Below are 26,109 nucleotides of genomic sequence, written 5' to 3' on the forward strand. Positions count from 1 at the left end.
GAAAGAGAGGGAGACACAGAATCCGAAGTAGGCTCCAGGCTCTGAGCTGTCAGCGCAGAGCTGGAAGCGGGGCTTGAACCCACCAACTGTGAGATCATGACCTGAGCCTAAGGCAGACCCTTAACCGACTGAGCCACCCAGGTGTCCCTAATTATCTTTTTTTTTTTAATTTTAAGTTTATTTATTTATTATGAGAGAGAGAGAAAAAGTGAAAGTGGGGAGGGGCAGAGAGAGAGAGGGAGGCACAGAATCCGAAGCAAGCTCCAGGCTCTGAGCTGTCAGAGCAGAGCCCAAAGTGGGGCTTGAACCCACGAACTGTGAGATCATGACCCAAGCCCAAGTCGGCTGCTTAACCAACTGAGCCACTCAGGTGGCCCTAGAAATCTTTCTTTAAAACAGAAAGCAAAGTATAAAGTAAAAAATGCTTTGATATTATATACATAAATTTAACTAGGAAAAAAATTAGATTCGGTCAAACAAATTTCACACTCCATTAAACAGCCTTATAAACTCTAAATCAATATGGTTCCAAAATGCCAGATTTCAAGTATGAGAGAAAAAGAAAGCAATCCAGAGAAACAAAAAGGAAGCAGAAATCAGATTAACACAAGGCAAGTTTGAATGGATGTGAGGGATCAGCAAAATGAATAGTGAACTAGAGAGGCACTTCTGAGTGAATGAAGAATACAGCCCAAACTGAAAATCTGATTGTCCTGTGTCTTCGTACAACAAATAACACAGCATCAAAATACTATTGCCAAAATGATAGGACAGTCAATACAAAATTTTAATAAAATCTGACTCTGTTTTTGATATGTGACTCCCAAGAGGTCTCAAGTCCCTCATTTCCCTTTCCCCTTCTGTCCCAAATCCAGGCACACTGATCAGAAAGCCTGGTGCCCTCTCCTTCAGTGCTAGTGGACAACTCACTGCAGGCAAGCCCCAGCTCATGCCTGTAGGAACCCACACCCCAGCCCCAGCCCCTAACCACGTTAAAAAACAAGCTGGTTTCCTGCCTTTGAAGTCATTTTTGGGCCTGCTAGGGATCCTGCCCTGCTCTCCCAAGAGTGCCTCATTATGTGAGATGTGAACCTTTTTATACCCATTGATACGGTACCACTAGTCTTACTTAACATCTGACCAGAAGTTTGAATTCGTGTGTTACTACAGGATGGTTACAGCAGAAATAGACAATTGTGTTAGAATAATTTAAGTTGTATCTCTCAGCCCAGACAAGGAACAAATGAATGTGTAGAGGGAATAAGTGGTATAAATCGATATATTAAATGAAATGCATACACATCTACTTGATTATATGTTCATATTTTATGGAATTAGCCATAAATAGATATAAAATGTACATAGATATGCAACATACAGATATACTCTCATATACAATGTGTATGTATGTATATATTGGTGTGTGTGTGTGTATATATGTCAACATACATATATATGCATGCAAAAAGGAACCTTATAGAGAGTATAACTTCTTTCAAGTATCCAAGGAACATTTAAAAATGACTCTGTAGTAAGGCAAGTCTGCAAAACAGAACAAAACAAAACAAAATCAAGAACAGATATGTATTGTCTGATGATTAACAAAGACTGGAAATTGATAAGGAAAATAGCAACTGGAAACCACAAACCACTGGGAAATTGACTTCATTTCTTCTTCTCCCCCATTATTTTCTACAAAAATTGGACTGTGATTAAATTTGAAGAGTAATTCTATGCCCAAGAGCTATTGGGATTTTCCACCTCCTTGTTTTGGGAAGAGGGTTAGAGTGTAAAAGCCCAAGTATACATTTTTGTTGTTGAATGGGCATTCAACAATTTGTACGAGGGCAGGTATAGTACTGAATTGTCAAATGGGTGAGCTCTGCCAGTATTGTACTTTTGTCTCTCAGCTCCAAATCTGCTCTTCTCTGTTTTGTTTTATGATTCTGGGGCTGGTCCTCCCCAAGCCACATCTCTCTCTCTCTCTCTCTTTCTTTCTTTCTTTCTTTCTTTCTTTCTTTCTTTTTCTTTTTTTCTTTCTTTCTTTCTTTCCTCTTTCTTTCTTCCTTTCTTTTTCTTTCTTTCTCTTTCTCTTTCTTTCTTTCTTTCTTTCTTTCTTTCCTCTTTCTTTCTTTCTTTCTTTCTTTCTTTTTCTTTCTTCTCTTTCTTTTCTTTTTCTTTCTTTTTTTCTTTCTTTCTTTCTTTCCTCTTTCTTTCTTTCTTTTTCTTTCTTTCTCTTTTTCTTTCTTTCCTCCTCTTTCTTTCTTTCTTTCTTTCTTTCTTTTTCTTTCTTTCTTTCTTTCCTCTGTCTTTCTTTTTCTTTCTTTCTCTTTCTCTTTCTTTCTTTCTTTCTTTCTTTCCTCTTTCTTTTTCTTTCTTCTTTCTTTCTTTCTTTCTTTCTTTCTTTCCTCTTTCTTTCTTTCTTTCTTTCTCTCTTTCTTTCTTTCTTTCTCTTTCTCTTTCTTTCTTTCTTTTTCTTTTTTTCTTTCTTTCTTTCTTTCCTCTTTCTTTCTTTTTCTTTCTTTCTCTTTCTTTTTCTTTCTTTCTTTCTTTCCTCTTTCTTTCTTTCTTTCTTTTTCTTTCTTTCTCTCTTTCTTTCTTTCTTTCTTTCCTCTTTCTTTCTTTTTCTTTCTTTCTTTCTTTCCTCTTTCTTTCTTTCTTTTTCTTTCTTTCTTTCTTTCCTCTTTCTTTCTTTCTTTTTCTTTCTTTCTCTTTCTCTTTCTCTCTTTCTTTCCTCTTTCTTTCTTTCTCTTTCTTCTTTCTTTCCTCTTTCTTTCTTTCTTTCCTCTTTCTCTTTCTTTCTTTCTTTCTTTCTTTCTTTCTTCCTTTCTTTCGTTGGTTGGTCTCCAGTTAAGCTCTGACGACTAAGCTCTGACGATACAGACCACGAAACTACTTGATTGACAAAAGGATACTTCTTACTTCCTGTTTTCTTCCTTTGCCTGTCATTGTATCACATCAGTGGTTCTTTATGTTGGCAGTGGTTGATTTCAGGTTGCGGGTGTTTTACCTTCTGGAACAAGCCTCTGTGTACCCCCTGAGAGAGGCCAGTACCAGATGGTTGAAGCTCCTTAGAGGTCTGGGTCCCAGCTCCATGGGACCCAGACCCCATCTCCTGAGGTACCAGATAATTAATAGACAGCATCTCTGCCCCAGAGGTATGAGTCCTAGTTCCTCTGCTCCACTCCCCCATTCATCCCCTTACCCCTTTGGGTTATAGCTTCATCATACAGTGACTACTTTTGTGATTTCTCAGTGTCTTTAATTGTTATTAGTAGTAGTAGCAGCAGGAGTGGTACGTTTTCTGTTCTCTGATACCTAGCTGAGAAATGTTAGTATTAAATTCTCTTTGTTAAAGTGATCGCACTAGCTTCTATCTCTGGCAAGACCCTGACTGATAACAGAAATCCCTTCTTGCTCCTCCAGATACTTAATCCCCTAAACATAAGAAGCCAGTTTCCTAAGTGTATCAAACACGTCTACTAGTTCCTGGGATTTTACATGCAAATTACTCTGAAGCTTATAATCACGGATTCCCCAATCACTTTCCCCAGGGAGGCGTTGCATTTAATCATGTCATTGTCTCTTATTGTAAAAGTCAGAGCTCATGTGACATGTCTTATGTACTTAGATAATTTCTGAACACCAAAATAAATTTGATTAACCAAATGCCCTTTCCCTGATTATAGTAGAAGACAGAGAGCTGTAATAAGTTCCTGAAACCATTTCCCCTGAAAGCAATACTCATTCCTGTGGTTCACTTTTGGCCTAAAAGCTATTATACTAGATAAATAGATGCTTTTGTGGTTAAGAATCATTAATTATTTTTTTCTTGTTTTTGTGCTTATGAAGGCCACCATAGGTTTTTTAAAACCTCAGAAAAATATTTAGTATTTACATTTTAAAAAGTAAGATTCTTGAACTACTCTTTGATATTATCAAAAGAAAATGTGGGCAAAATGTAATTATGGAAGAACATTTAAGCATGATGATATTGGCTTCCATTTTCTTTTATGAGTTGTCATCTTGGACCATCAATGTTGAAATAAAAAATAGTTTAGTAGAAGGGATTTTAAATAGTTACCTGTGTCATTTAAACAAATCTGTGTCCCACTTATATTGATTTGGCCAAAGTTTGAGGGTTAGAGTTTATGATCCTCAAAATTTCACCTCTCCTATATCATTAATGGAAGGTTCCCTAAAGTTTATTTTTATCATTGACACAAATTGTATACAATTAATTCTTAATATTTTTTTAAAAAAGAGTAGTTATTATTCAGGCTTCAGTTCACTTTCAATTGATTCTCAGCAAAGTGGGACAATTTTACTCTAATTTAATATATACAGCTGAACTGAAATAAACACAGATTTTTGGGAACTTCATGTATTTTGATACATGATCCTTCTGGGATGGAGATTAGCATAGACCTCTGTGGTCAGTTTTATTTTCAATCTTCCCAGTTTTTGCTGTTGAGAGAGCCCTGAGGAATTTCATTTTGTGGCTTGTCAAAAACATGATAAACAAACATCTCTAGATTTTTAAATATAGCAATGAGTATTCCACATACTTTAATTTTTCTTAAAAAGGGAAATGCTATCTGCTGGATTTGAATCATTTAATGACATATAAGAAATATGGAAGCTTTTCTACATGCTTAACTTCCTAGAGAAAATACATGGACTTTAATTTCATGGCTAATGATCTTCAGTAGATAAAATAGTCACGAAATATATGCTTACAGAATATATTATATGTGCTTACAAAAGCTGAAGGAATTTGACCTTCAAACAAATTTGTCTTTCAAGATATGAGACCCAACCTCTTTAAAAATCTAAAGTGTATATTTTGCATTACTGTGAGTAAACAGAATTTGGATGAATTCCCCCTTGTTAGTAATCTGTAGTCCAGAATAAGAGAACACTAATTTGAATCATTTGACTTTATACTTCCTTGTATTATAAAAATAATACAAAATTATGGTGTGATATTATGTGTGTGTTCATGTATAGGTATATGGTATGTCTATGGTGTGTATACACACACACACACACACACACACACACACACACACAAATTTTCTACAGTGAAGTTTATTTGGTTTAGTATTCCAGTGTATATATTATATTGATATAATTCTCTATGAAATTTAATTGTTTCTCATCTTTTTCCTATTTAAATGCTGTAATTAAATATTTTTGCCACTGGTAAGGTTATCTCTGAAGATAAATTTCAGAATTGGTATTGCTAGGTCACAATTTAAATTATGATGAATTGCCATAGCTTTCCATACAATTATGTGTTAATGTCTCTATCTGTGCATATCCTATGACAGTCCATCAGTTTACTGGATATTTTTCATGTACAGAGCATTGGAATTGAAAGAAATTGGAAAACCTTCTCCAAGAAAGTCATTCATTGTTTGAACTTTGTTCATGATATTTTTCACCATAAATTTTCCACTAGAATTTGGGATTGACTTTGTATAAGGCATAAACATACAAATCTAGCTTCGTTTTTCTTCTAAATGACTAGGATCCTACCCAAATCATGCATTTAAATAATATATTTTTCCCACTGATTTTGAAATGCCATGTTTATTGTATACTGGATTTTCTATATCTTTGAGTTTGGGTTCTCTCTTTTGTTTTGCTGATGTCCTTACCTGTTGCCCTGCTAGTGTAACACTAAATAAATATAGTTTTATGGAAGTATTTTCATGCTTTCCAAGCCTTGTTCTTCCTTCTTCTTCATTTCCAGAATTTCCTTGTCTACATTTCCATGCTTATTTTTCCATGAAAATATTTCCCCCCTCTACTACTGAGTAGTTTAAATAACACTGGAAATACATGGTATCTGAAAGTCTGAAAATTATCAGCTTTGAAATTATGTAGGTCTGGTGCTATTCTTTGATAACATTATTTAGCACACTTCCTTTTTATGGTTGTTTTAAAGTAAATTTTGGTTATTTATGTCTTTCTTACATATATCCAATTCATCCACATTTTCAAAGAGGAGTATGTAAAATTGAGGAAATATTCTTTTTTCATATAATTTATTTTTTAAAAGTTATTTTAATTCCAGTTAGTTAACACAGTGCTATATTAATATTAGGTATACAATAGAGTAATTCAATACTTCCATACATAACCCAGTGCTCATCACAACAGGTGCTCTCCTTAATCCCCATCATCTGTTTCCTCCATTCCCCCACCCACCTCCCTTCTGGTAACCATCAGTTTGCTCTCTAGAGCTAAGGGTCTGTTTCTTGGTTTGTCTCTCTCTTTTTTCCCCTTTACTCATTTGTTTTGTTTCTTAAATTTCATATATGAGTAAAATCATATAATATTTGTCTTTCTCTGACTGTCCTATTTCACTGAGCATTGTGCTCACTAGCTCCATCTATGTCATTGAAAATGGCAAGATTGCATTCTTTTTTATGGCTGACTGATATTCCATTGTGTGTGTGTGTATGTGTATATATGTATCTCCACATCTTCTTTATCCACTCATGTATTGATGGACCCTTGGGCTGCTTCCTTAATTTGGCCATTTTAAATAATGCTGCTGTTGACATAGGGGTGCATGTATCCCTTTGAATTAGTGTTTTTGTATTCTTTGGGTAAATACTTAGTGCTTAGTAACTGAGTAAATACTTAGTTCTTTGATCATAAGTGATGATGAGCATCTTCTCATGTTTCTGTTGGCCATCTGTAGAGAGATGTCGCTTAGTGTTTTCTGCCCATTTTATAATTGGGTTTTTGTTTTTCTGAGTGTCGAGTTTTATATGTTATTTATATATTTTGGATACTAACACTTTATCAGATATGCCATTTGCAAATATCTTCACCCATTCTGTAGGTTCCCTTTTGTTTTTGTTGATTGTTTCCTTCGCTGTGCAGGGCTTTTTATTTTGATGTAGTCCCAATAGTTTATTATTGCTTTTCTTTCCTTTGCCTCAGGAGACATATCTAGAAAAATGTTGCTATGGCTAAAAAGAAATTACTGCCTGTGTTCTCTTCTAGGATTTTTATGGTTTCATGTCTCACATTTAGGTCTTTAATCCATTTTGAATTTATTATTGTATATGGTGAAAAAAAGTAGTTTTATTCTTTTGCATGTAACTATCCAATTTTTCCCACACCATTTGTTGAAGAGACTGTCTTTTTCCCTTTGGATATTCTTTCCTGCTTTGTCGAAGACTAATTGATTTTGATCTGTGTGTCTACTTTTGTGTCAGTACCATGCTATTTTGTTTATTACAACTTTATAACATAACTTGAAGTCCAGAATTGTGATGCCTCCAGTTTTGCTTTTCTTTTTCAAGATTGCTTTAGCTATTCAGGGTCTTTTGTGGTTCCATACAAATTTTAGGATTGTTTGTTCTAGTTCTGTGAAAAATGCAGTTGGCATTTTGGTAGGGATTGCATTAAGTGCTTAGATTGTTTTGGGTAGTATAGACAGACAATGTTCTTCCAATCCTTGAGCATGGAATGTCTTTCCAGTTCTTGGTGTCATCTTCAATTTCTTTCATCTGTTTTATAGTTTTCAGAGTAGAGGTCTTTTACCTCTTGATTAAATTTATTCCTAGGTATCTTATTATTTTTGTTGCAATTATGAATGAGATTGTTTTCTTCAATTCTCTTTCTACTGCTTCCTTATTGGTGCAACAGATTTCTGTACATTGATTTTGTATCCTGTGACTTTACTGAAATCATTGATCAGTTCTAGTAGTGTTTTAGCGGAGTCTGTAGGGTTGTCTATATATAGTATCATTAAGTTATTAACTCTTTGTTTATTCTTTCCTTATTTGACTTTATTTTCTCTTGATTATGCTAATCCCTTTAAATTGAGGGCATTTTGAAGAGGTGCTCTTTATCAAACCAATTGTTTCCTAAATCTCATATAATTTTTTTTTATTTTATATCAATTATATATTACTATATTATTTTATATAAAATAATTATATATAATATATTTTTCTCCTCTACTTATTTCATGTTATTGTTCCTTTCTAATTTCTGGGGTTCAATGTATAATTCATTTTACTTTTAACTTTAGAAATTTTTAGTAAATATTCTATGTATACTTGAAAAAATATATAATTGCTATTATTATGGGCATGATTTCACAAATGTCTGTTGACAAATGTGTTTGATATTATTTGGGTCTCTATTTTCTTACCGATTTTCTGCCTGCTTTTTCTACTATTACTTAGAAATGTTGAAGTCTTCAATTATAATTGTGGATTTGTTTATTTCTTTAGTCATTTCTATCAGTTTTTGTTTGATTACTTTGAAGCTCGACTGTTAAACACAACTTGCACCATTAAGATTGTTATGTCTTCTAACAAGTTAACCCTGTTAAAAGCTCTAGTTCTTTTTTTAAAATTTTATGTTTATTTTTGAGAGAGAGAGAGAGAGAGAGAGAGCGAGCGAGCGCATGAGCAGTGGAGGGGCAGACAGAGAGAGAGACACAGAATCTGAAGCAGGCTCCAGGCTCTGAGCTGTCAGCACAGAGCCCGACATGGGGCTCGAACTCACAAACCGTGAGATCATGAGCTGAGCTGCAGTCGGACACTCAACCGAGCCACCCAAGTGCCCCTAAAAGCCCTAGTTCTAAAGTATTCTTTGCCTAATATATTGTTACTTCACCTTTGTTATATTTATTGTTTGCACGTTACAGCTTTTCTCACAATTTTACTTTTAGTATATCTGTCTTTATATTTAAAACATGTTGTTGCAGACAACCTTTAAAAAATCAATCTAACCTACTCTGCCTTTGTATTGGAGTTTTAAATATTTATATTTGGGGCGCCTGGGTGGCGCAGTCGGTTAAGCGTCCGACTTCAGCCAGGTCACGATCTCGCGGTCCGGGAGTTCAAGCCCCGCGTCAGGCTCTGGGCTGATGGCTCGGAGCCTGGAGCCTGTTTCTGATTCTGTGTCTCCCTCTCTCTCTGCCCCTCCCCCGTTCATGCTCTGTCTCTCTCTCTCTCAAAAATAAAAAAAAAACAAAAAAAACAAAAAAAAATAAATATTTATATTTAATTTTATTGTCAATATGGTTGCTATTATGTGTATTGCTTTGCTGTTTGTTTCATGATTACCCATCTGTTCTTTGTTCCATTTTTCTGTTTTCCTCGTATTTTAACTATTTTATTTTTTTTTGTATCCTTCCTTATCACCAATGTTGGCTTATTAGCTATGCCTCTGTGTTTCTACTTTTAGTGGTGTCTCTAGCATTTATATCTCCAACTTATCATAGTCTGCCTACAAATAACATAACACTACTTCTCATATAATATAAGGACCTTACAATATTGTGGTTCTGCCCCCCATCCTTTGTCTTATTTTTGTCATACATTTTACTTTTATGTATATGCAATGCCCTTAATAGTTGTTATTATGCTTTTAGACCCTTGGTTGTATTTTAGAGAAATTAAAATAAGGAAAAAAGTATTTTATATTTATTTTTATTTTTACCATTTCTGGAGCTCTTTATTTCCTCATGTAATTCCAAGCTACTGTCTGATGCCATACTTCCTCTGCCTCAAGAAGTTTCTTCAATGTCTCTAATCCAGGTTTTCTGGCAGCAAATTCTCTCAGCTCTTAAACTTTTATTTTTCTGTGAAACCTGTATTTTCCCTGCATTTTTGAAAGATGTTTTTGTTGAATATCAAATTCCACGTTATCAGATGTTCCCACCCCTACTTTTAGTACTTTAACATGCCACCCCAGTGCTTTCCGGTTTGTGTGTTTTCAGGTGTAAAGTTTGTAGTTGTTCTTATTTTTGGTCTTCTGCACAAATGTCACTCCCCTTCACGTCCGCTGGACAGTCTTTCAAGCTTTACTTTTTGTCACTAGGTTTTAGAAAGTTTGTCATGATATGTTTCAGCATGATTTGATTATGATCTATTGAGCTTTAGATCTGCTGATTCATAGTTTTTATCATATTTCTAATTTTTTAAGCCATTACGTATTCAAATACTGTTTTCTTTTTACCTCTCTTTTCCTCCTGGGACACCAATATACATATATTAGACTGTGTGGTTTGTCTCTCTATGGTTTATTTTTGATAGTTTCTATTGCTGTATTTATATATTTTGATCTTCTGTCATGTCTAATCTGCTATTAACCTCATCCAGTGAAATTTTCATTTAATCTATTTGTTTTTTTAATTGTAGAGGTTCTATTTGGTACACATAATTTCCATTTCTTTTCTCTTCAAGATGATGTTTTATATTAAACCAGGAGCACATTTACAATAGCTTTTCTACAATTCTCTTATGTGTCATTTTCTGCATCTGTTTCTTTGGCTTATGTATCTTCTGCTTATGGATCAAAATTTCCTGCTTTTTTTCATCTGGGAATTTTTGTTTGTTTGTTTGTTTGTTTTGACGCTGAAATTATTTATTTTACTTATTTGATTGCTAGGGTTTGAGGTATGTTATGGATTGAATTCTGGGCCTTCCTCCCCCAAATTCATATGTTGAGGTCTTAACCTCCAGCACTTCAGAATGTGAACTTCTTTGGGAATAGGGTCATTACAGGTGTAATTATGTAAGTTAAGGTGAGGTCCTGCTGAAGTAGAATAAATCCCTAATTCAGTATGACTCTTGTTCTTATCAAAGGAGGAGATTCGGATCCAGGCACACATACAGAATATCATGTGAGCATGAAGATGACCATCTACAAGTTTAGGCAAGAGTCCAGGGAACAGATCCCTCCCTCAGAGCCTTTGGTTGGAACCAAGCCTTACAACACCTTGATCTAGGACTTCCAGACTCCAGAAAAGTAAGACAATGTATTCTAGTTGTTTAAGTCACCCACATTCTAGTACTTTGTTATCAGAGCACTAGCACACTAAGGCAATGTATTCTATTAGAAATCATTGGCTTTTATTTTAGAAGTTACTTAAGTTACTTGTGAATCAGTTTGATCATTTTCAAGAATGTTTTTCATCTCCGGTAGGGTAGATTTGGAATAAGCTTTACTCTAGGGCTAGTTGAGCCCTATTACTGAGGCATGGCTTCTTGGTCGATTCCATTGTGTATTCTGTGTATTAAAGAAGACTCCACTCTGGCTTGTTCGGACTCATATATATCTTGGATCTGTGTGGCTCTGGTAACTGTCCAGCTCACAACTCATCAACCCTTCATGTGGCTGTAAACATGGAGTTTACTCTTTGCCGATGCAGCCTCGTATTCAGCAACAAATGCATGGGGAACTGAACTCACGTTCCTGGGGCTCTTTATCCAGTTTTAATGCTGGCATTTCATATTGCAAGTTCTATCTGCCTCAGCCTTCACACACTCTTAGATTTGTCTATCACTCACTGAGAAGTTTTAAAGTATCCGAGACAGTTGCAGCTTAGATTTGAAAGCTTATTGACCATGAACTAACTACAATTTATCCTTATTGTCTTATTGCTTAACTAAAAATAATCTTAGGGCATAATAAATGTAAAATGTATAGCTCTGGATAGCTAATAGTTCCACTGCACTTTTTAAAGTTCATATCTTTTCTGATGTATATTTTTTTCCTGTTGTCAACCATATTTTGAGAGAGGTAATAACCAAGTAGTATACTAAAATGGAATGGCTGCATTAACAGTCAGTGAAACTGTCTATGTGACATTAAAGGTAAAGAATACTAAAAAGTTTACTTAATTGGAAAGCATGATTTAAGGTAAGTAAATGGAACATAAAAAGGAATTTTTAAAATGCAAAAATGTGTTGTCAAAGGCATGGATTTGCAGGTCATTTCTTTAGCTGTATTGACAATCTTAACTTCATATATATATATATATGTGTGTGTGTGTGTGTGTGTGTGTGTGTGTGTGTATATACATACATATACACACATATGAGTTAGAGTTAACAGCAACATCACAAAACTTTAATTCCTTGTTAAAGGATTCATGTTTTTAATTCTCAATTGTTTGCTTTTTTTTTTTTGCTATTTATTTTACTCTGTGCTTAAAATTCATCTTGAATACTTGTGGATTTGTGGTAGTAAGTAGTGTGAAACTGTGCTATCTAGAGAAGTCTCGTAATTTCTTTTTCTGGTAGTTTTATGAACATAGGAGAACTGCTGTTAATGGCTCAGACACTTCATTTCTTCCTCCACTTAAACAGTTTTCATTATTTTTTAGCTACTGCAAATGATTTTGGTTGATTAGTATTCTTAGTGGCAAACAGCAGGAACTTCTCAGGCTAATGTAAGCAGAGCCGTTTCTTACTGGAGTATATTCAGTAGCTCCCAAATTCATCAGTGATGGGGAGGGGAGCTGAGGAAATTGATTTGTGGTTAAAGGTCTAGGAAAAATGTCCCACATCTGAAGAAAAGCAGCCACCATTGCTACTGGCACCAGTAGAAAACCCAAATGGCAGGAGTTCACCTTTATTGCAATTGTTTCTGCCACACATCAGAGATCCAGCCTCGCGACTACAGCTTTCTCCAAAGGTGTTATCTATCTCTTTGCCATCTATAGAGAAAAATTAAATGTCTACATCAAATCTGTTTCTGCATACCACCCATTTCAGAGTCAAAGTCTTTTGTGGAGGATTTTGATTGGGGGGGGGGTTCCCCACCTCCCCCAAGAAAAAAGCAAGACACAAGATTTGAATTTTAAATTCTAATTTGAGGAGGCACAACTCAAAATGTAGAATCTTACCAACAGAGAAAAGCTAATCAAAAAATGACTGGCAGCCATGAAAGTGATGAATGAGCTAACCCTGTGACAGCTCTCTTTTAGGACTGACTCAGGTGCATGTCTTCTTATATCAAAAGGGAGGGAATGGTGACCCTGTAAATGTGCCTGCAGATATTTTCATAATTAGCTAGGAGCCTCTGTTTTACAATATTCTTGGAGGTGTTCAATGATCGGTTGAAAGATCCCTGTCAATCTCAGGGGTTTTTTTAGCTGATTTTCTTTTTTTTTTTCAACGTTTATTTATTTTTGGGACAGAGAGAGACAGAGCATGAACGGGGGAGGGGCAGAGAGAGAGGGAGACACAGAATCGGAAACAGGCTCCAGGCTCCGAGCCATCAGCCCAGAGCCCGACGCGGGGCTCGAACTCATGGACCCGCGAGATCGTGACCTGGCTGAAGTCGGACGCTTAACCGACTGCGCCACCCAGGCGCCCCTAGCTGATTTTCTTTTTAACGTTTTATTAATGTTTATTTATTTTTGAGAGAGAGAGAGAGGGAGGGAGCAAATGAGCAGGGGCGGGGGAGGGGCAGAGAGAGAGGGAGACCCAGAACTTGAAGTGGACTCCAGGCTCCACGATGTCAGTGCAGAGTCCGACATGGGGCTCAAACTCACGAACCGTGAGATCATGTCCTGAGCTGAAGTCAGGCACTTAACCGACTGAGTCACCTAGGCGCCCCTTAGCTGGTTTTCTTTCGTGTTTTACGTGCCAGTGATAAAGATAAATCATTGTTCCTACTCAATTCTAGGGCATTTGTTTCAAGCAATGATGGTTTGATCCAAGTTTCACTTCCTGGAGTTTCCAGTTTTCCTCTATTTCATCTCGTGAGAATACAGCTCAACTTTTGCTGCTGCATTTCAGGTTTGGCATTCAAAATGTAAAGAGCTGATAAATGGAGGCAACCTGGCAAACAGCAGAGAGAGTGATTAGGACACTGACGTGCTGGAGTGGCTGTCAAGGCACACATTCGGTGCCATTCCTAAAGTGGTGCGGACTAGGGACAGGAGGTGAGGTAGAACATGCCAAGATGTATAAAAACTAGGAATTGAAGGAGTTAAGCAGAACTGTGAAAGGGAATAAAACAAAAATCACCAGGCTGAAACTTAGAAAGATGTGAATTTGGATAGAAAAATCCCAGGGGCCAGGGAGAAATGTTTTCTTGGGTTGAAGATTTGTAAGTCTAAGAGTTTCACACGTGAACCAGTAGGGCAAAGAATAAATAAATGTGGATTATTAGTGTCTGTGTTCTGATTTCTACTAATGGGCTAGTGAGACCTTAAAGTGCTGATTAAATATCACTGATTACATTATTGCCAACCAGGAGGGATGTGATGTGATACCTTACACATGAGCAGAGAGATCTCCCAAATTCATCCCATTTAAGGACTGTGATACCATAGACCCTCCAAGTCTCCAAAGGAATCTGCTTTTCCTCTATAAAGAGAAAATCTTTTTTTTTTCAACATTTTAAAAAATTTTTTTGATTTAAATTCAAGATAGTTGACGTACAGTGTAGTCTTGGCTTCAGGCGTAGAATCCAGTGATTCAGCTCTTATCTATGATACCCGGTGCTTATCATAACAAGTGCCTTCCCTGATACCCATCACCCCCTTCCCCATGCCCCCTTCCCCTCCAGGAACCCTCAGCTTGTTCTCTGTATTTAAGAGTCTCTTATGGTTTGCCTCCCTCTTTGTTTTTATTTTACTTTTCCTTTCCTTCCCTTATGTTCATCTGTTGTGTTTCTTAAAGTTCACATATGAATGAAGTCATATGAAATTTATCTTTCTCTGAGTAACTTATTATACTTAGCATAATACACTCTAGTTCCATCCATGTTGTTTCAAATGGCAAGATTTCATTTATTTCATCGCTGAGTAGTATTCCATTGTGTGTGTGTGTGTGTGTGTATATGTGTGTGTATATATATATATATATATGCGCATATATATATATACACACACATATATGTATATATCTACCACATCTTCTGTATCCATTCATCAAGAGAAAATCTTTTTTTAACTTTGCTTAACTGCAAATAATTGTATTAAATATTAGATGATTTCATTGATTAATTTATAGATATAAATTTATATCTATAGATCTATATTAATTTCTAGATATAAAATTTATAGATATAATTTATAGATATAGATATATATTTGTTATAGAGATGACAGAATCATGAATGAAAAGACCACAGAGATGACCTAGTTAAATCTTATTCCATAATTTAATAAATTAAAAAATAAGAAAGTGGGAGCCCATTGGTAACAGTGACATACCTAGTGGGGGGCAGGACCAGGTCTTGTCCGAGGTCAACAGACTTCTAGTTACTTCCAATGCACTTTACTGCTAAGATATATATTAACTACCTAAAAGATCAAAGAATTGGATTGCACATATATATCACTGATGTTATTGTTCAGTTGGAAAGCTATGGCTAAATTTACCGAAGCATTATAGATCATACTGTAAGTTACAGTAGTGTGTCATAGTTAATAGTTGTCACTCTTGTCGATACTGTCTACCTGGCTTCTGAGGGTGCTACTCATTGTCTCCTCTGCTGTCAGAATCATTTCTTTAAGTGGAAAAACCAGTTTTCTGGCAACTACATGCTGAATTGATACACTGGTTGTACCAAAGCTTCGAGATGCTGCCATACTGCTAGAAGCTTTTCCCTGAGACCCACTGAGGGGTGCAAGACTCTGCCTTCTTCATGCGACCCTCTGTGTCAGTGTTTTTTGGGGGGAATAGCTATGCTTAATTATAAGGCTCTTATTCATTCCCTACATTTGTCCAGTTCTGAAGAACTATTTTTTATTCACAAAGCATTTTTGGGGTGTATAGAATGATTAGTTTTCACTCTTTCCTTTTCAGAAGTCCCATCTCATCTTTTATGCTATATGCTTTTAAATTATGCTGATAAAATCACTGAAAATTTGGCTGCAGAATGTTGAGGCAGAGCCAATACCAGCCCAGACTTTCAGCGAGATATCTTTGACCTGGGGGAGGACTTTGAAAGTTAATAAAATCACCTAGGGCCCTTTATTTTACAGTGAAGTTTGTAAAATATTCTCCTATCACCTTGGTGGTAGATTTAACCCATTTTATTCAAACTGGATCCAGATTTCATAAAATTCAATATGGGAAAGCAAACCTAATTATGAAACACATAAATTAAGAAGTAATTATTTGCATGACAAATCCATTATTAGACTCTCGATGTGAAGTCCATCTATGACAGAGGGATTCTTTTATGTAAATATTAGCACTTTTGAATTTACTTTCAGATTATGAATTGTTTGTCAGGCTGATTAGTTGGTTATTCGGGAGACGATTGCAAACTTGAGAAAAACTTAACATAAGACTTCAGTGCTAAACTGATAGAAGAATAATTATATGTAAAAAAAGAGATCCTCTGAAATTTTCACATGTCAGTGGGAAACTGACATGGTCCCTGGATATTATTTAATAGATCATAATGTGTTTGGGGAGTGAGATTAAAACAGTATCCATAAAATTCCATAACCCTTGGCAAGCTACTGGAGAATGAGATATGGGGGAAGAAGGTACATACACAAACACCTCAGGGAGTACAGATAAATATAGACTAAAGGGAAAGCAGTTAGAAACAGCATGCTTCATTTGCTGAGTACTCACTAATAAGCAAATACATAAACATGAGAGTACTGGATCATATACTCTGTTTTGGGGGAAAGGTAAGATTCTGGTAATCTTTCAAGGATTGTTACTTTCTAGCAACCTTTAGACTCAGGTGCTTTCTGAATCACCTGGGCGATGGCTCTGTTTCCACGTTGCTACTCAGGGAAAAATATGTTTTTCATATTGCTCATCTCTTCACTATAATGAAAAAATGCAGAAACTGTGTCTGAACGTGGACAGAAAGTACTGACTTCATTTATACTAAATATTTACATGGCACAGAATGGAAAATGGTAACTGCATGGCTCATATTATTAAATTATCAGAACATATTGTATTTAAATTAATTGGGTAAATTCTTGAAGTGGGTAATTTCTTAAGGTGAATTCATCCAGTTTGACTGTAGACACTTAAGTATATGGTTGCTTTTCTTAGAGCGGAGGTCTCTTGAGGCAGTAAATAACAAGAGCGTGCTAGCTTTGAAAATGTGGATAAGTCAGGGATTTTGTTTGTTTGTTTTTACTTATTTTGCCTATTTAAAAAAGGGGGCAGTGTTATCCATTTGTCATGTTACAAGTTTTTCAAAAATAGTGCATTAAGATACTTAACACATTAGAGATTTACAGTATACATATCATGTAAATGATTATATTATTATCACATGCTGATATAATAGTTACCATTACTATGAAACCAGTAGTTCTCAACCTTGTCATCTTTAAGGAACCATTGAATTAATTTTTCCTTGTAGACTCTACGATTTAGGATTTTGTCAATAAAAGCTACTTATATGAAGTAACAATTGATTCCTTTTTAATATTTAAAAGTCACTGCTATTCACAATTGTTAACTAGAGATTTCAATAAGCATTAATTAGCCAGATTGTCAGAGTGAGTTAACATAATCTTAGTACAAAGAAATCCAGTGCTGTGTGGAGCCTCTATAGCTTTATCTTTTCTAAAAGTACAATTTCTCTTAAGTCTTTTAAATTTTGAAAAAAGCACTCCAAATTCTTTTGATACCTTGATGAATCTCTAGTGGCTCAGAGACCCCATATTGGGAACTAGTGAATAAGGTGGAATGCCTTTAGGGTACTGTAAGGATTTTTGAGAGTACATAATAGTTCAGGAAACTCATCAGTATGTATTAAAACTACACAGGGAGAACTGTCAGGCTTCTAGAAGCCAATAACATATCAAAGAGACAAACTATCTGCTGCTAGGGTACAGGCTGACGTGAATAAATTTCAGACTGTGGGAAATATGGGCAGACCTAACAGTAAGAAGGTTGCTGAGCATACACAATGCATGACTGATTGCAGGAGCCAATTGGTGTGCCTCCTGATAGCCAAGACAGCAGGTCCCAGGACACTGGCATATGTGATAAATCTGACTTCTTCAGAGAGCATAAAATGCCTGCTCTCATTCTTAGACTGAAAAGAGTAAATCTTTAAACATCATTTGCATTCAAGTGAAAACCCTAAAGGATCTCTCAGAGGTGTTTCAGAGAATGGCACAGAGCAGTACACGTTGTTTTGTGCTGCCAGTATCAGAGAAAAGACAAGAAAATGCCCCATCAGAGAAAAGAGACGAGCCCGGCTTAGTTAGATGTGCAAGACTAAATTTCCAGTGATGGAGGGGACGATAGCTTATCGTGGAAATCCATAGCACTAATCCCTGAGCTTGGACTAACTCCAGGTTAGTTTAAATCCTTCATTCGGCAGCTTATTGAGTATCAGTACTCTCTGTGTGTACTTGGGCAATTTACTTACACTCTCGGAACCTTAGTTTTCTCATTGTTAACTTAGCATTATACTATACACTTAGAGAGTTACCATGAGTATTACAAGATGTCTAATACAGACTGGGTGCTCAATGATAATGAAGATTACAAAGATTATTTGTATGTAACGAAACTAGCAAAGTGTAACCAGTCTCTTTTGCTATGCATTGGGATAATTACCTAATACTTGACTTTTTATTTCTTTGGCTGAGATATTCATCTCTTTCGTTCCAAAACTGAAATCTCTAAATTGTGGAAAAAGTTGTGTTTTTTTAGTTTTTTTTTTTAAATTTATCGAACTGAGAGATAGGTGGTCTAATTCCAGCATTAAGAGAGAGAGTTTTTTTTTTAATTTTTTTAAATGTTTATTTATTTTTGAGACAGAGACAGACAGAGCATGAACGGGGGAGGGTAAGAGAGAGAGGGAGACACAGAATCCGAAGCAGGCTCCAGGCTCTGAGCTGTCAGCACAGAGCCTGACACGGGGCTCGGACTCATCAACCGTGAGATCGTGACCTGAGCCAAAGTCAGAGGCTCAACCAATTGAGCCACCCAGGTGCCCCAAGAGAGAGAGAAATTTAAGAGCAAGATAAGGAAAGTGTGTAGTTTCAAATTTTGATCCAGTAACATATTAGCAATATATGATTGACTATGTCTTATTATGCATTTTTTAGAATTCCAGATACTCTTAAGCTGAGATTTATCTGGTATTTAATATTACCCTCAATCACGTTCCTATTAGTGCAGATAATAGAAGCTTACTGTATACCACTTCAAAACGAAAGATGAGTATTTCGTATATTCTTAAAAATACTTGGAAAATCGCAGCAATGCAACATTTTGTGCATCATGGTTGGTTGTAAATTGTCAGTTACAGGCACTATATCAGAAAAAAAAGAGCTGAAGCAGTCTCTTATTAGCAAATGGAACAAAAAGAACTTAAGCATAATAGAAATAGCTCTAATATTTTTGTAAGAGATGCTTATTATTTTCTTCAAGAAAAGAAAAATCACGGCTGGCATTGGTAACCATGAGCTACTTAAATCAGCACAATAAAAAATGGACCTGAGATTCTGTGCACTACAAAGATTGTAGATTTTAAATCTGGATAAACAAAGAAAACCAGAGATTATGGTGTTTTAGAGAAAAATGTATTAAACAGCACGGATCTAAAGGATTGTCTTTAGGGACATGCTGCATAAAAGCTCAGACGATTGAATGTCTTTGAGAAGATAGAACATAAAGACAAGTATCTAACAGGGTTTCCCATAAGAATTCTCAAAGACTTATAGCTTAAGAAAAATTTAAAGTGGAAATAGTAGGAAAAGAAGAAAAATTAACTATTTAATAGGTACACTGTTCAATGTTGGTAAGAGCAACAAACATAAAATTAGGAGAAAATTAGAATACTATAAAAATGAAAGTAAAATATTTATATGAAATTTTGTATTTATAATTTATAAAACATTTCCCCATATCTCCAAAAGTGGGTGTTATTTCCATCAATATATAGAGGGGAAAACACATTGTGAAGAAAATGTGCATTTGGTTAAATAAATTGTTATGTAAAACCTCTTACCAGATTAAAAAAAAAAAAGACTCGAAAAGAGCCTTGCTCATGATTATTAAAAAGAGGCAAAACAGAAAACATACAAGCTGTAATTGTTTGAAAATTCAGACAGGCTAAGTATCTAGGCAGCACGTCTTTACAGTTGTGTGACTTCAAGCAAGTCCATGCAAAGGTGGTTTGCACAAATAATAAAAAGGTTCAAGTGACCTATTGACAATTTCTCCTTTTGTTTTGGGGGGAAAACAGTAGCATTCAGAACAAAAGGTGAAAAATATAATGGCCACAATGCTGTTATTGCTAATCCACGTTCCCAATACTGTCTACTCAATGGAAACGAATACTTTGCGCGTAAACGGAAAACTTAGGAATGCCATTCAGTTTAACTTGAAAAGTTGGTTATGATTAGCCTCGCTAAAAATTTGATTAACTCTATATGTCCATAGAAGGGAGCATTAGCATGAAGGATAATTTTAGGGAGGGTGGAGGGTAAATGCTTACAATATTTACTTTTTTATTATTTAAAACATTTTTTGATGTTTATTTATTTTTGAGACAGAGGATGAGCAGGGGAAGGAGCAGAGAGAGAGGGAGACACAGAATCCGAAGCAGGCTCCAGGCTCCGAGCTGTCAGCACAGAGCCTGACACGGGGCTTGAACTCACAAATGGTGAGATCATGACCTGAGCTGAAGTCAGACACTTAACCAACTGAGCCACCCAGGCACCCCTATACTTAGGATATTTAAAGGGCTGCTTGTTGGATTTATACAGGTTTTCTGGTAGTTTAGGGCTAAGGTAAAGGTGAGGTGATTGTGAGAAGAAGTTAACCCCATACAAGGGTGGACTTTCTATACTTAATGTGCTCAAGTAATAGAAGAGAAAATTTTAGCAAGTCTGCTAATATTGGGAGTATTTTACCAGAATCTGGATTACTATCTGCTGGGGAGACTTCAGATGGAATGCTTCCATTGTGAGGAAGTGCAGTTGATTTATCTATGAACTTATTCCAAAAATAATAGCTTAAATTCTGGAGTACCATGTTCTAGATAGCCTAAGCACATCAATCTCATTGAAGCAAAAATCTTTTCACTTAGGTGACATTGCCTACATTTTGCAGTTGCTACATTTGAGGCAATTTCTTAGCATTGCTTAATGTAACAGACTTGTTAGGTTGAAAACTGAGAATATAATCCAGGTGTTGGCGTACCACTAAGGTACTTGACCACTGTGCCATGTGATCCTGCTTCCAAGATCCTCTGTGCCATCATAAATAGTACATCTATTTGGGGACACACACTGCAGCTGAGCTTTTTGGATTTGTCAAAAGTAGTTGAAATAGAAAGTCAGTATTTGAATGTACATAGAGAGTGAAAAACACTCTCATATCTGTGTTGTCAATAACAGGTGTCATATATATCTCTGTAAGCAGAACCATATTCCAATGGGATATGTTACATAGTTTCTTATTGTCCTTGTTGAAAGTAAGAGGCAGTGTAAAGACAGGGGAAAGTTAATTATCGTATGCTTTTGGAGTATATCTTATCTCTTTTATGGGAAGAGTTACAATATTAATAAAAGACGTATCACTTGTAGGGCACAAATATATTTTGCTTACGACTATGTTAAAACGACTTATCTGCACATATCCGTCATTTAAAGAGTAGCAGCTGAGGAGTGTTTGGTGACAGGTGGTTATCAATCTGGAACTAAAAATTAACTGTGGGTGAGTAATTCTCAAATAGATAATAATCATGTAGCTCATTGAAAATTTACATGATATAAATACATATTACTATATCTGCCTATCTGTAAAGATAAGAAAAGCAAACCTTTATAATGGTGAAACTAAAAATACTGTTTATAGATTTAGATCAGAACTACAAAAGTAATCGCAGAATATAGATCATTATACTGAAAAGTGCTACCAGTATAGAGAAGTCTTAACATTTTTTTTTAGAGATTTTGGTTGGCTTTTATTATCTCTGGAGTTATTGATGAAGCTAAAGAAAAAATTTAATTAATTCACTAGCTCATTCAATAAACAAATGATGCAGGCTGTTGTGTGGACAAAGAAATGATCAGCAGTTAGGACAACTGGTTTCTATCACAGAATCTCTCACTAACTAGTTTATGTTTGTGGCAAGGATGTTTATTTCTCAGTTCTTAGGCCCTTTGATTCTAAAATTAGCAAGTTTACTTTAGTGCCTGTTACATGCAAAGCAAGTTAATTGCTGTGTACATTGCCAGTCACATTTAGGAGAAAATTTCTGTGTATGTATTAATACCAGGCAAAGTCTTGCATATGAGTAAAAAGATGTGTCTAGGTTTTTTTTTTCTTCACCAGGAGATACACAGATGGTCACATCAGTGTAAAGTGTTTATTTCTTATTTACTATCAGGCTGTAGGAGTTGTGGATAGATAGCTAGGCCAGTCTATGACTGTTTTATGGCTATCCAGAAGCAATTATATGAACATGGGTATATGACACAATGGGTATGTTCTTTTGTGGAATCTGCAAGTCATTTTAATAGGAAAATAAGACACCTGGAAGTACATTAAGTCCATTAGACCAACTTGGGTGCCGAAGTGTGCCACCACACATCCGGTGTACCCAAATGGAAACAGAAGATCATCTGCTGACCACTGAACAGAGCATCGGCTGTAATTTGAGAATGTTGCTGACTTTTAAAATGTGTCTAGCAACTGCATTAGACACCACATTGGCCTCTAAGGGAATGTTAATACGACACAAGCTGCATATGAAACTCTTCCCTCTGTGAAAGAACTTTCTGAGTACATCTAGAGGAAAGGCATTTTCCCCCCTATCAAATGAAATAGCCTGACTTAGTCAAAAAGGGGAAAAGAAAGCTTTTGGACACAGCCAAACATTTCTAGAACAGCTCTTTCACGTCACACTGAGATGGGGATGGCAGAGCAATGGAAGAGAGAAAACTTAACACAATATGGTGGTGGCCAGGAGCCAGGAAAGCACATTTTGCCACCCCTTCTTCATTATTGCTCCCCTAAACACACCAGATGGGGCGGCTTCATCAATGTCAGACCTGCTGTTATCATCAGAGAATTTCCTTATCAGTGGGTTTGGAATGGACACCTCAGCCCCCTCTGAGTAGCAGACAGGCAGATTCATCCATTTCAAATATCACTAGCTTCACACATTAGGGAGGAATGCTCCAGTTAGGACCCAGGTGGGAGGTCAGCAGGCTCATATGGATGGGGTGGGAGCTCTCTGCTCATCTGAGGGTCCTTTGCCTCCTATGTGAACATTTGGTTCAGAAATATGCATACAATTGGTATTAGTAGATTTATCTTGGAGAGAGGAAAGCATGACAACATTTGGGGACTGTAAAAGGGCTATTCAGGATTGTATTCTATCTAGAGTATAATCGAATCATTAAATATATGTGCATTTCTAAGTAAGTTTTGTATAAAACAATAAAGGATTCATGTTCTACCTTGGAGTCCACCTATGGGTTCATTCATGGGTGCTCATATATTCATTAAATGTATACACCTGTCAGAGCTGCTTTAGTTGCTGAAGACATGATAATGCAAAGAAGAGGTCGCTGTCCTCATTGTACAAGAGGAAGCACAAGATACTTTGAAACTAACAATAGAGAAGCCTAAGATGTTTGAGACACCCTAGGGAATTGGATTTTACCTTGGTACTGTACAACATTCAGGTGTTCTGGGGAAAAACATTCCAGACAGAAAAATACAGCAAGTTCAAGGGTCTCAAAGTGACAAAGAATGCTGTAATTTGTGAAATGCAGAAAAGACCCTTATATTTGAAATCTAGAATGGGAATCTAGAATTGAAATGTAGAAATAATCTGTTTGTGGCCAGATGTGTAGGTAGGGGCCAGGCTATTACAAGGCTTTGGGATCAAGTTTAAGATTTTGTGATGTTTTTCCAACAGGAATGCTAAGTAACTGTAGGTATTTTTTTTTTAATGTTTATTTATTTTGTGAGAGAGAGCGAGAGTGAGCTGTGTGTGGGAACAGGGGAGAAGCAGAGAGAGAGGGAGAGCAAGAATCCCAAGCCGGTGCAGAGCCTGATGTGGGGGCTCAATTCCTCGAACTGTGAGATCATGACCTGAGCTGGAACCAAGAGTCAGACACTCAACCAACTGAGTCACCCAGGTGCCCCAACTATAAGGGTTTAAGTGGGAGAGATACAATGTGTGTCTTCAACAGAAGGTATCTTGCCTGCACAATAGAAGGATGGACTGAGCAGAGCAAGGGCGCATAGTGAAAGGCCAGGAGGAGATGGTTCCAATGGTCTTGATTAGAAATGATGATGGTTTGGACTAGGGAGCCACAGTGTGGATGGAAAGAAGTGACAGATTCTGGACATGATTGGATTGTAGAATTGAACTGAAGCTGGTTATAGTCTAGTAGGACACAAGATGTATGAACAATTAATTTAATTTAATTTAATTTAGTTTAGTTTAATTTAATTTAATTTAATTTTTTTTAACGTTTATTTATTTTTGAGACAGAGAGAGACAGAGCATGAACAGGGGAAGGGCAGAGAGAGAGGGAGACACAGAATCTGAAACGGGCTCCAGGCTCTGAGCTGTCAGCACAGAGCCTGACGCGGGGCTCGAACTCACGGATCGTGAGATCATGACCTGAGCCGAAGTCGGACACTTAACCGACTGAGCCACCCAGGCGCCCCTGAACAATTAATTTAAAATAGTGTGATGTGTACAAGTCAACAAGTAACAAGAACAATATAATCTTAGATGTGTGTGTTGTTAATTTGCATACTATCCCCTGATGCCTCAGGGTTGTGAACTGAAGAAACTCAAAGTGAATTGCAAACAGCAGGAAATCTAGGGTTTGGTCTCTGCTGAAGAAGGAAAAGGAATGAAGATTTGCATTTATTGAGCTCCTATTATGTGACAGTCACTGTAGTCAGTGTTCTCAAAACAATCTCAACTAAGTTTCATATTCCTGAAAAGAAAGTCTTCTTATTCACACTTGACAGATGATAAAACAGATGCAAGTAAGTCAACAGTGTAAGTTACAGCCACTTGGTGGCCAAGCCAGGATGAAAACCCACATCTGATTTTAAATCGAATTCTTTCCCCTATACCTTGTCTCAAATTCTAATAGGGAAGATTGGAGAGATCAACAGAGCCGAGGCCAGGTGTATACAACAGGGCTTTTTCCAAAGTGTCATACATTTTACACCAGTGCTAAATAAGCAAATTTTCAGTGGGAGAAGGATAGATAAATGATTTAAAATTTTTAAAAATTGTGTATTTATTTTAAATATGTTATAAACAGTGGAACTAGCATATATAGCTAGCTCATGATTCTGCAAACGTTAACACCTAAGATGAGTCTGATGCTTTTAAGGTGAACACACTGAGTCAATTAAAAGAAAAAATATTAAGTAAATAATAATAGTAATGGTATGTTGATAGGACAAAAATTCTGAGGGTGGCAGGTCACACGAAGGGCTACATTAACCAGGATTAATCCACCACAATTTGTTTCAGTTGGCATTTGTTTCCAAAATACTGTAAAGAACCTATTACATATATATATTTTATTGTCTCCCAACAGTATGACCCTTGCAAGGATCTCCTTCTTTTTGAGATAGAATGAGTGAGCCATACTGTAGACGGGCATTTGGTTGGTGTCCCTCAAAGTCCCCACTGGTGTTACAGATGCTTCAATGACTTTATACTCTCCTTGCCCTTGACCAAGAATGCCATCTGTCACCAAAATCAGAAGTGTACCTTCAGAAAGGAAGGTTTTCTTCCTCTGGTTGGTCACAAAGGACTAGTGTATGTGGCGGAAGTCCCATGAGGAGGACACCAAGGCTGTCCTTAGACCTGACAGTCCTAAGCCGAACACAGCCTTGGCCACTTCCTTAGCCTGCTGGACTTGATGTTAGGCATCAAGAGGTTAAGAAGGTTCACTTCCAAAATGTATTTGGCAGACACGACAGGTGCTCACAGCTGCATGTCCTGGAATTTTCCACTTAATTTTTTCTTAAACCACTCAGGATGATACATCAAATAAAGTGATATGTATCAAATGACCTGAGGCTATTATTCAGGGAAGCAGATAGCCATGATGTCCTGAGATAATAATTCTGGATGCCTCACATCTGCCAGATGGAACAGTGGTGCCTCAGGATGTGCAATGGGGCTGCTGTTGGGCTGCTTGGCCTTGGATCTCGGCAGAAGGTGTTGGGAAGTCCACTCACTGCCCGGCCCTTGCCTCCTAAAAGGCAGTGGATTTTCTGCTTTTCACTTCTGGTTCTGGCCTGGGAACCATACCTGGTTCCATAGCTTCTGGCTGGGTCCCTGGAATGTGGTGCTACAGACTGTGACTCAAGAGTGGTG

The sequence above is a fragment of the Prionailurus viverrinus genome, chromosome B2 (assembly GCF_022837055.1).
Source record: "Prionailurus viverrinus isolate Anna chromosome B2, UM_Priviv_1.0, whole genome shotgun sequence".
NCBI lineage: Eukaryota > Metazoa > Chordata > Mammalia > Carnivora > Felidae > Prionailurus > Prionailurus viverrinus.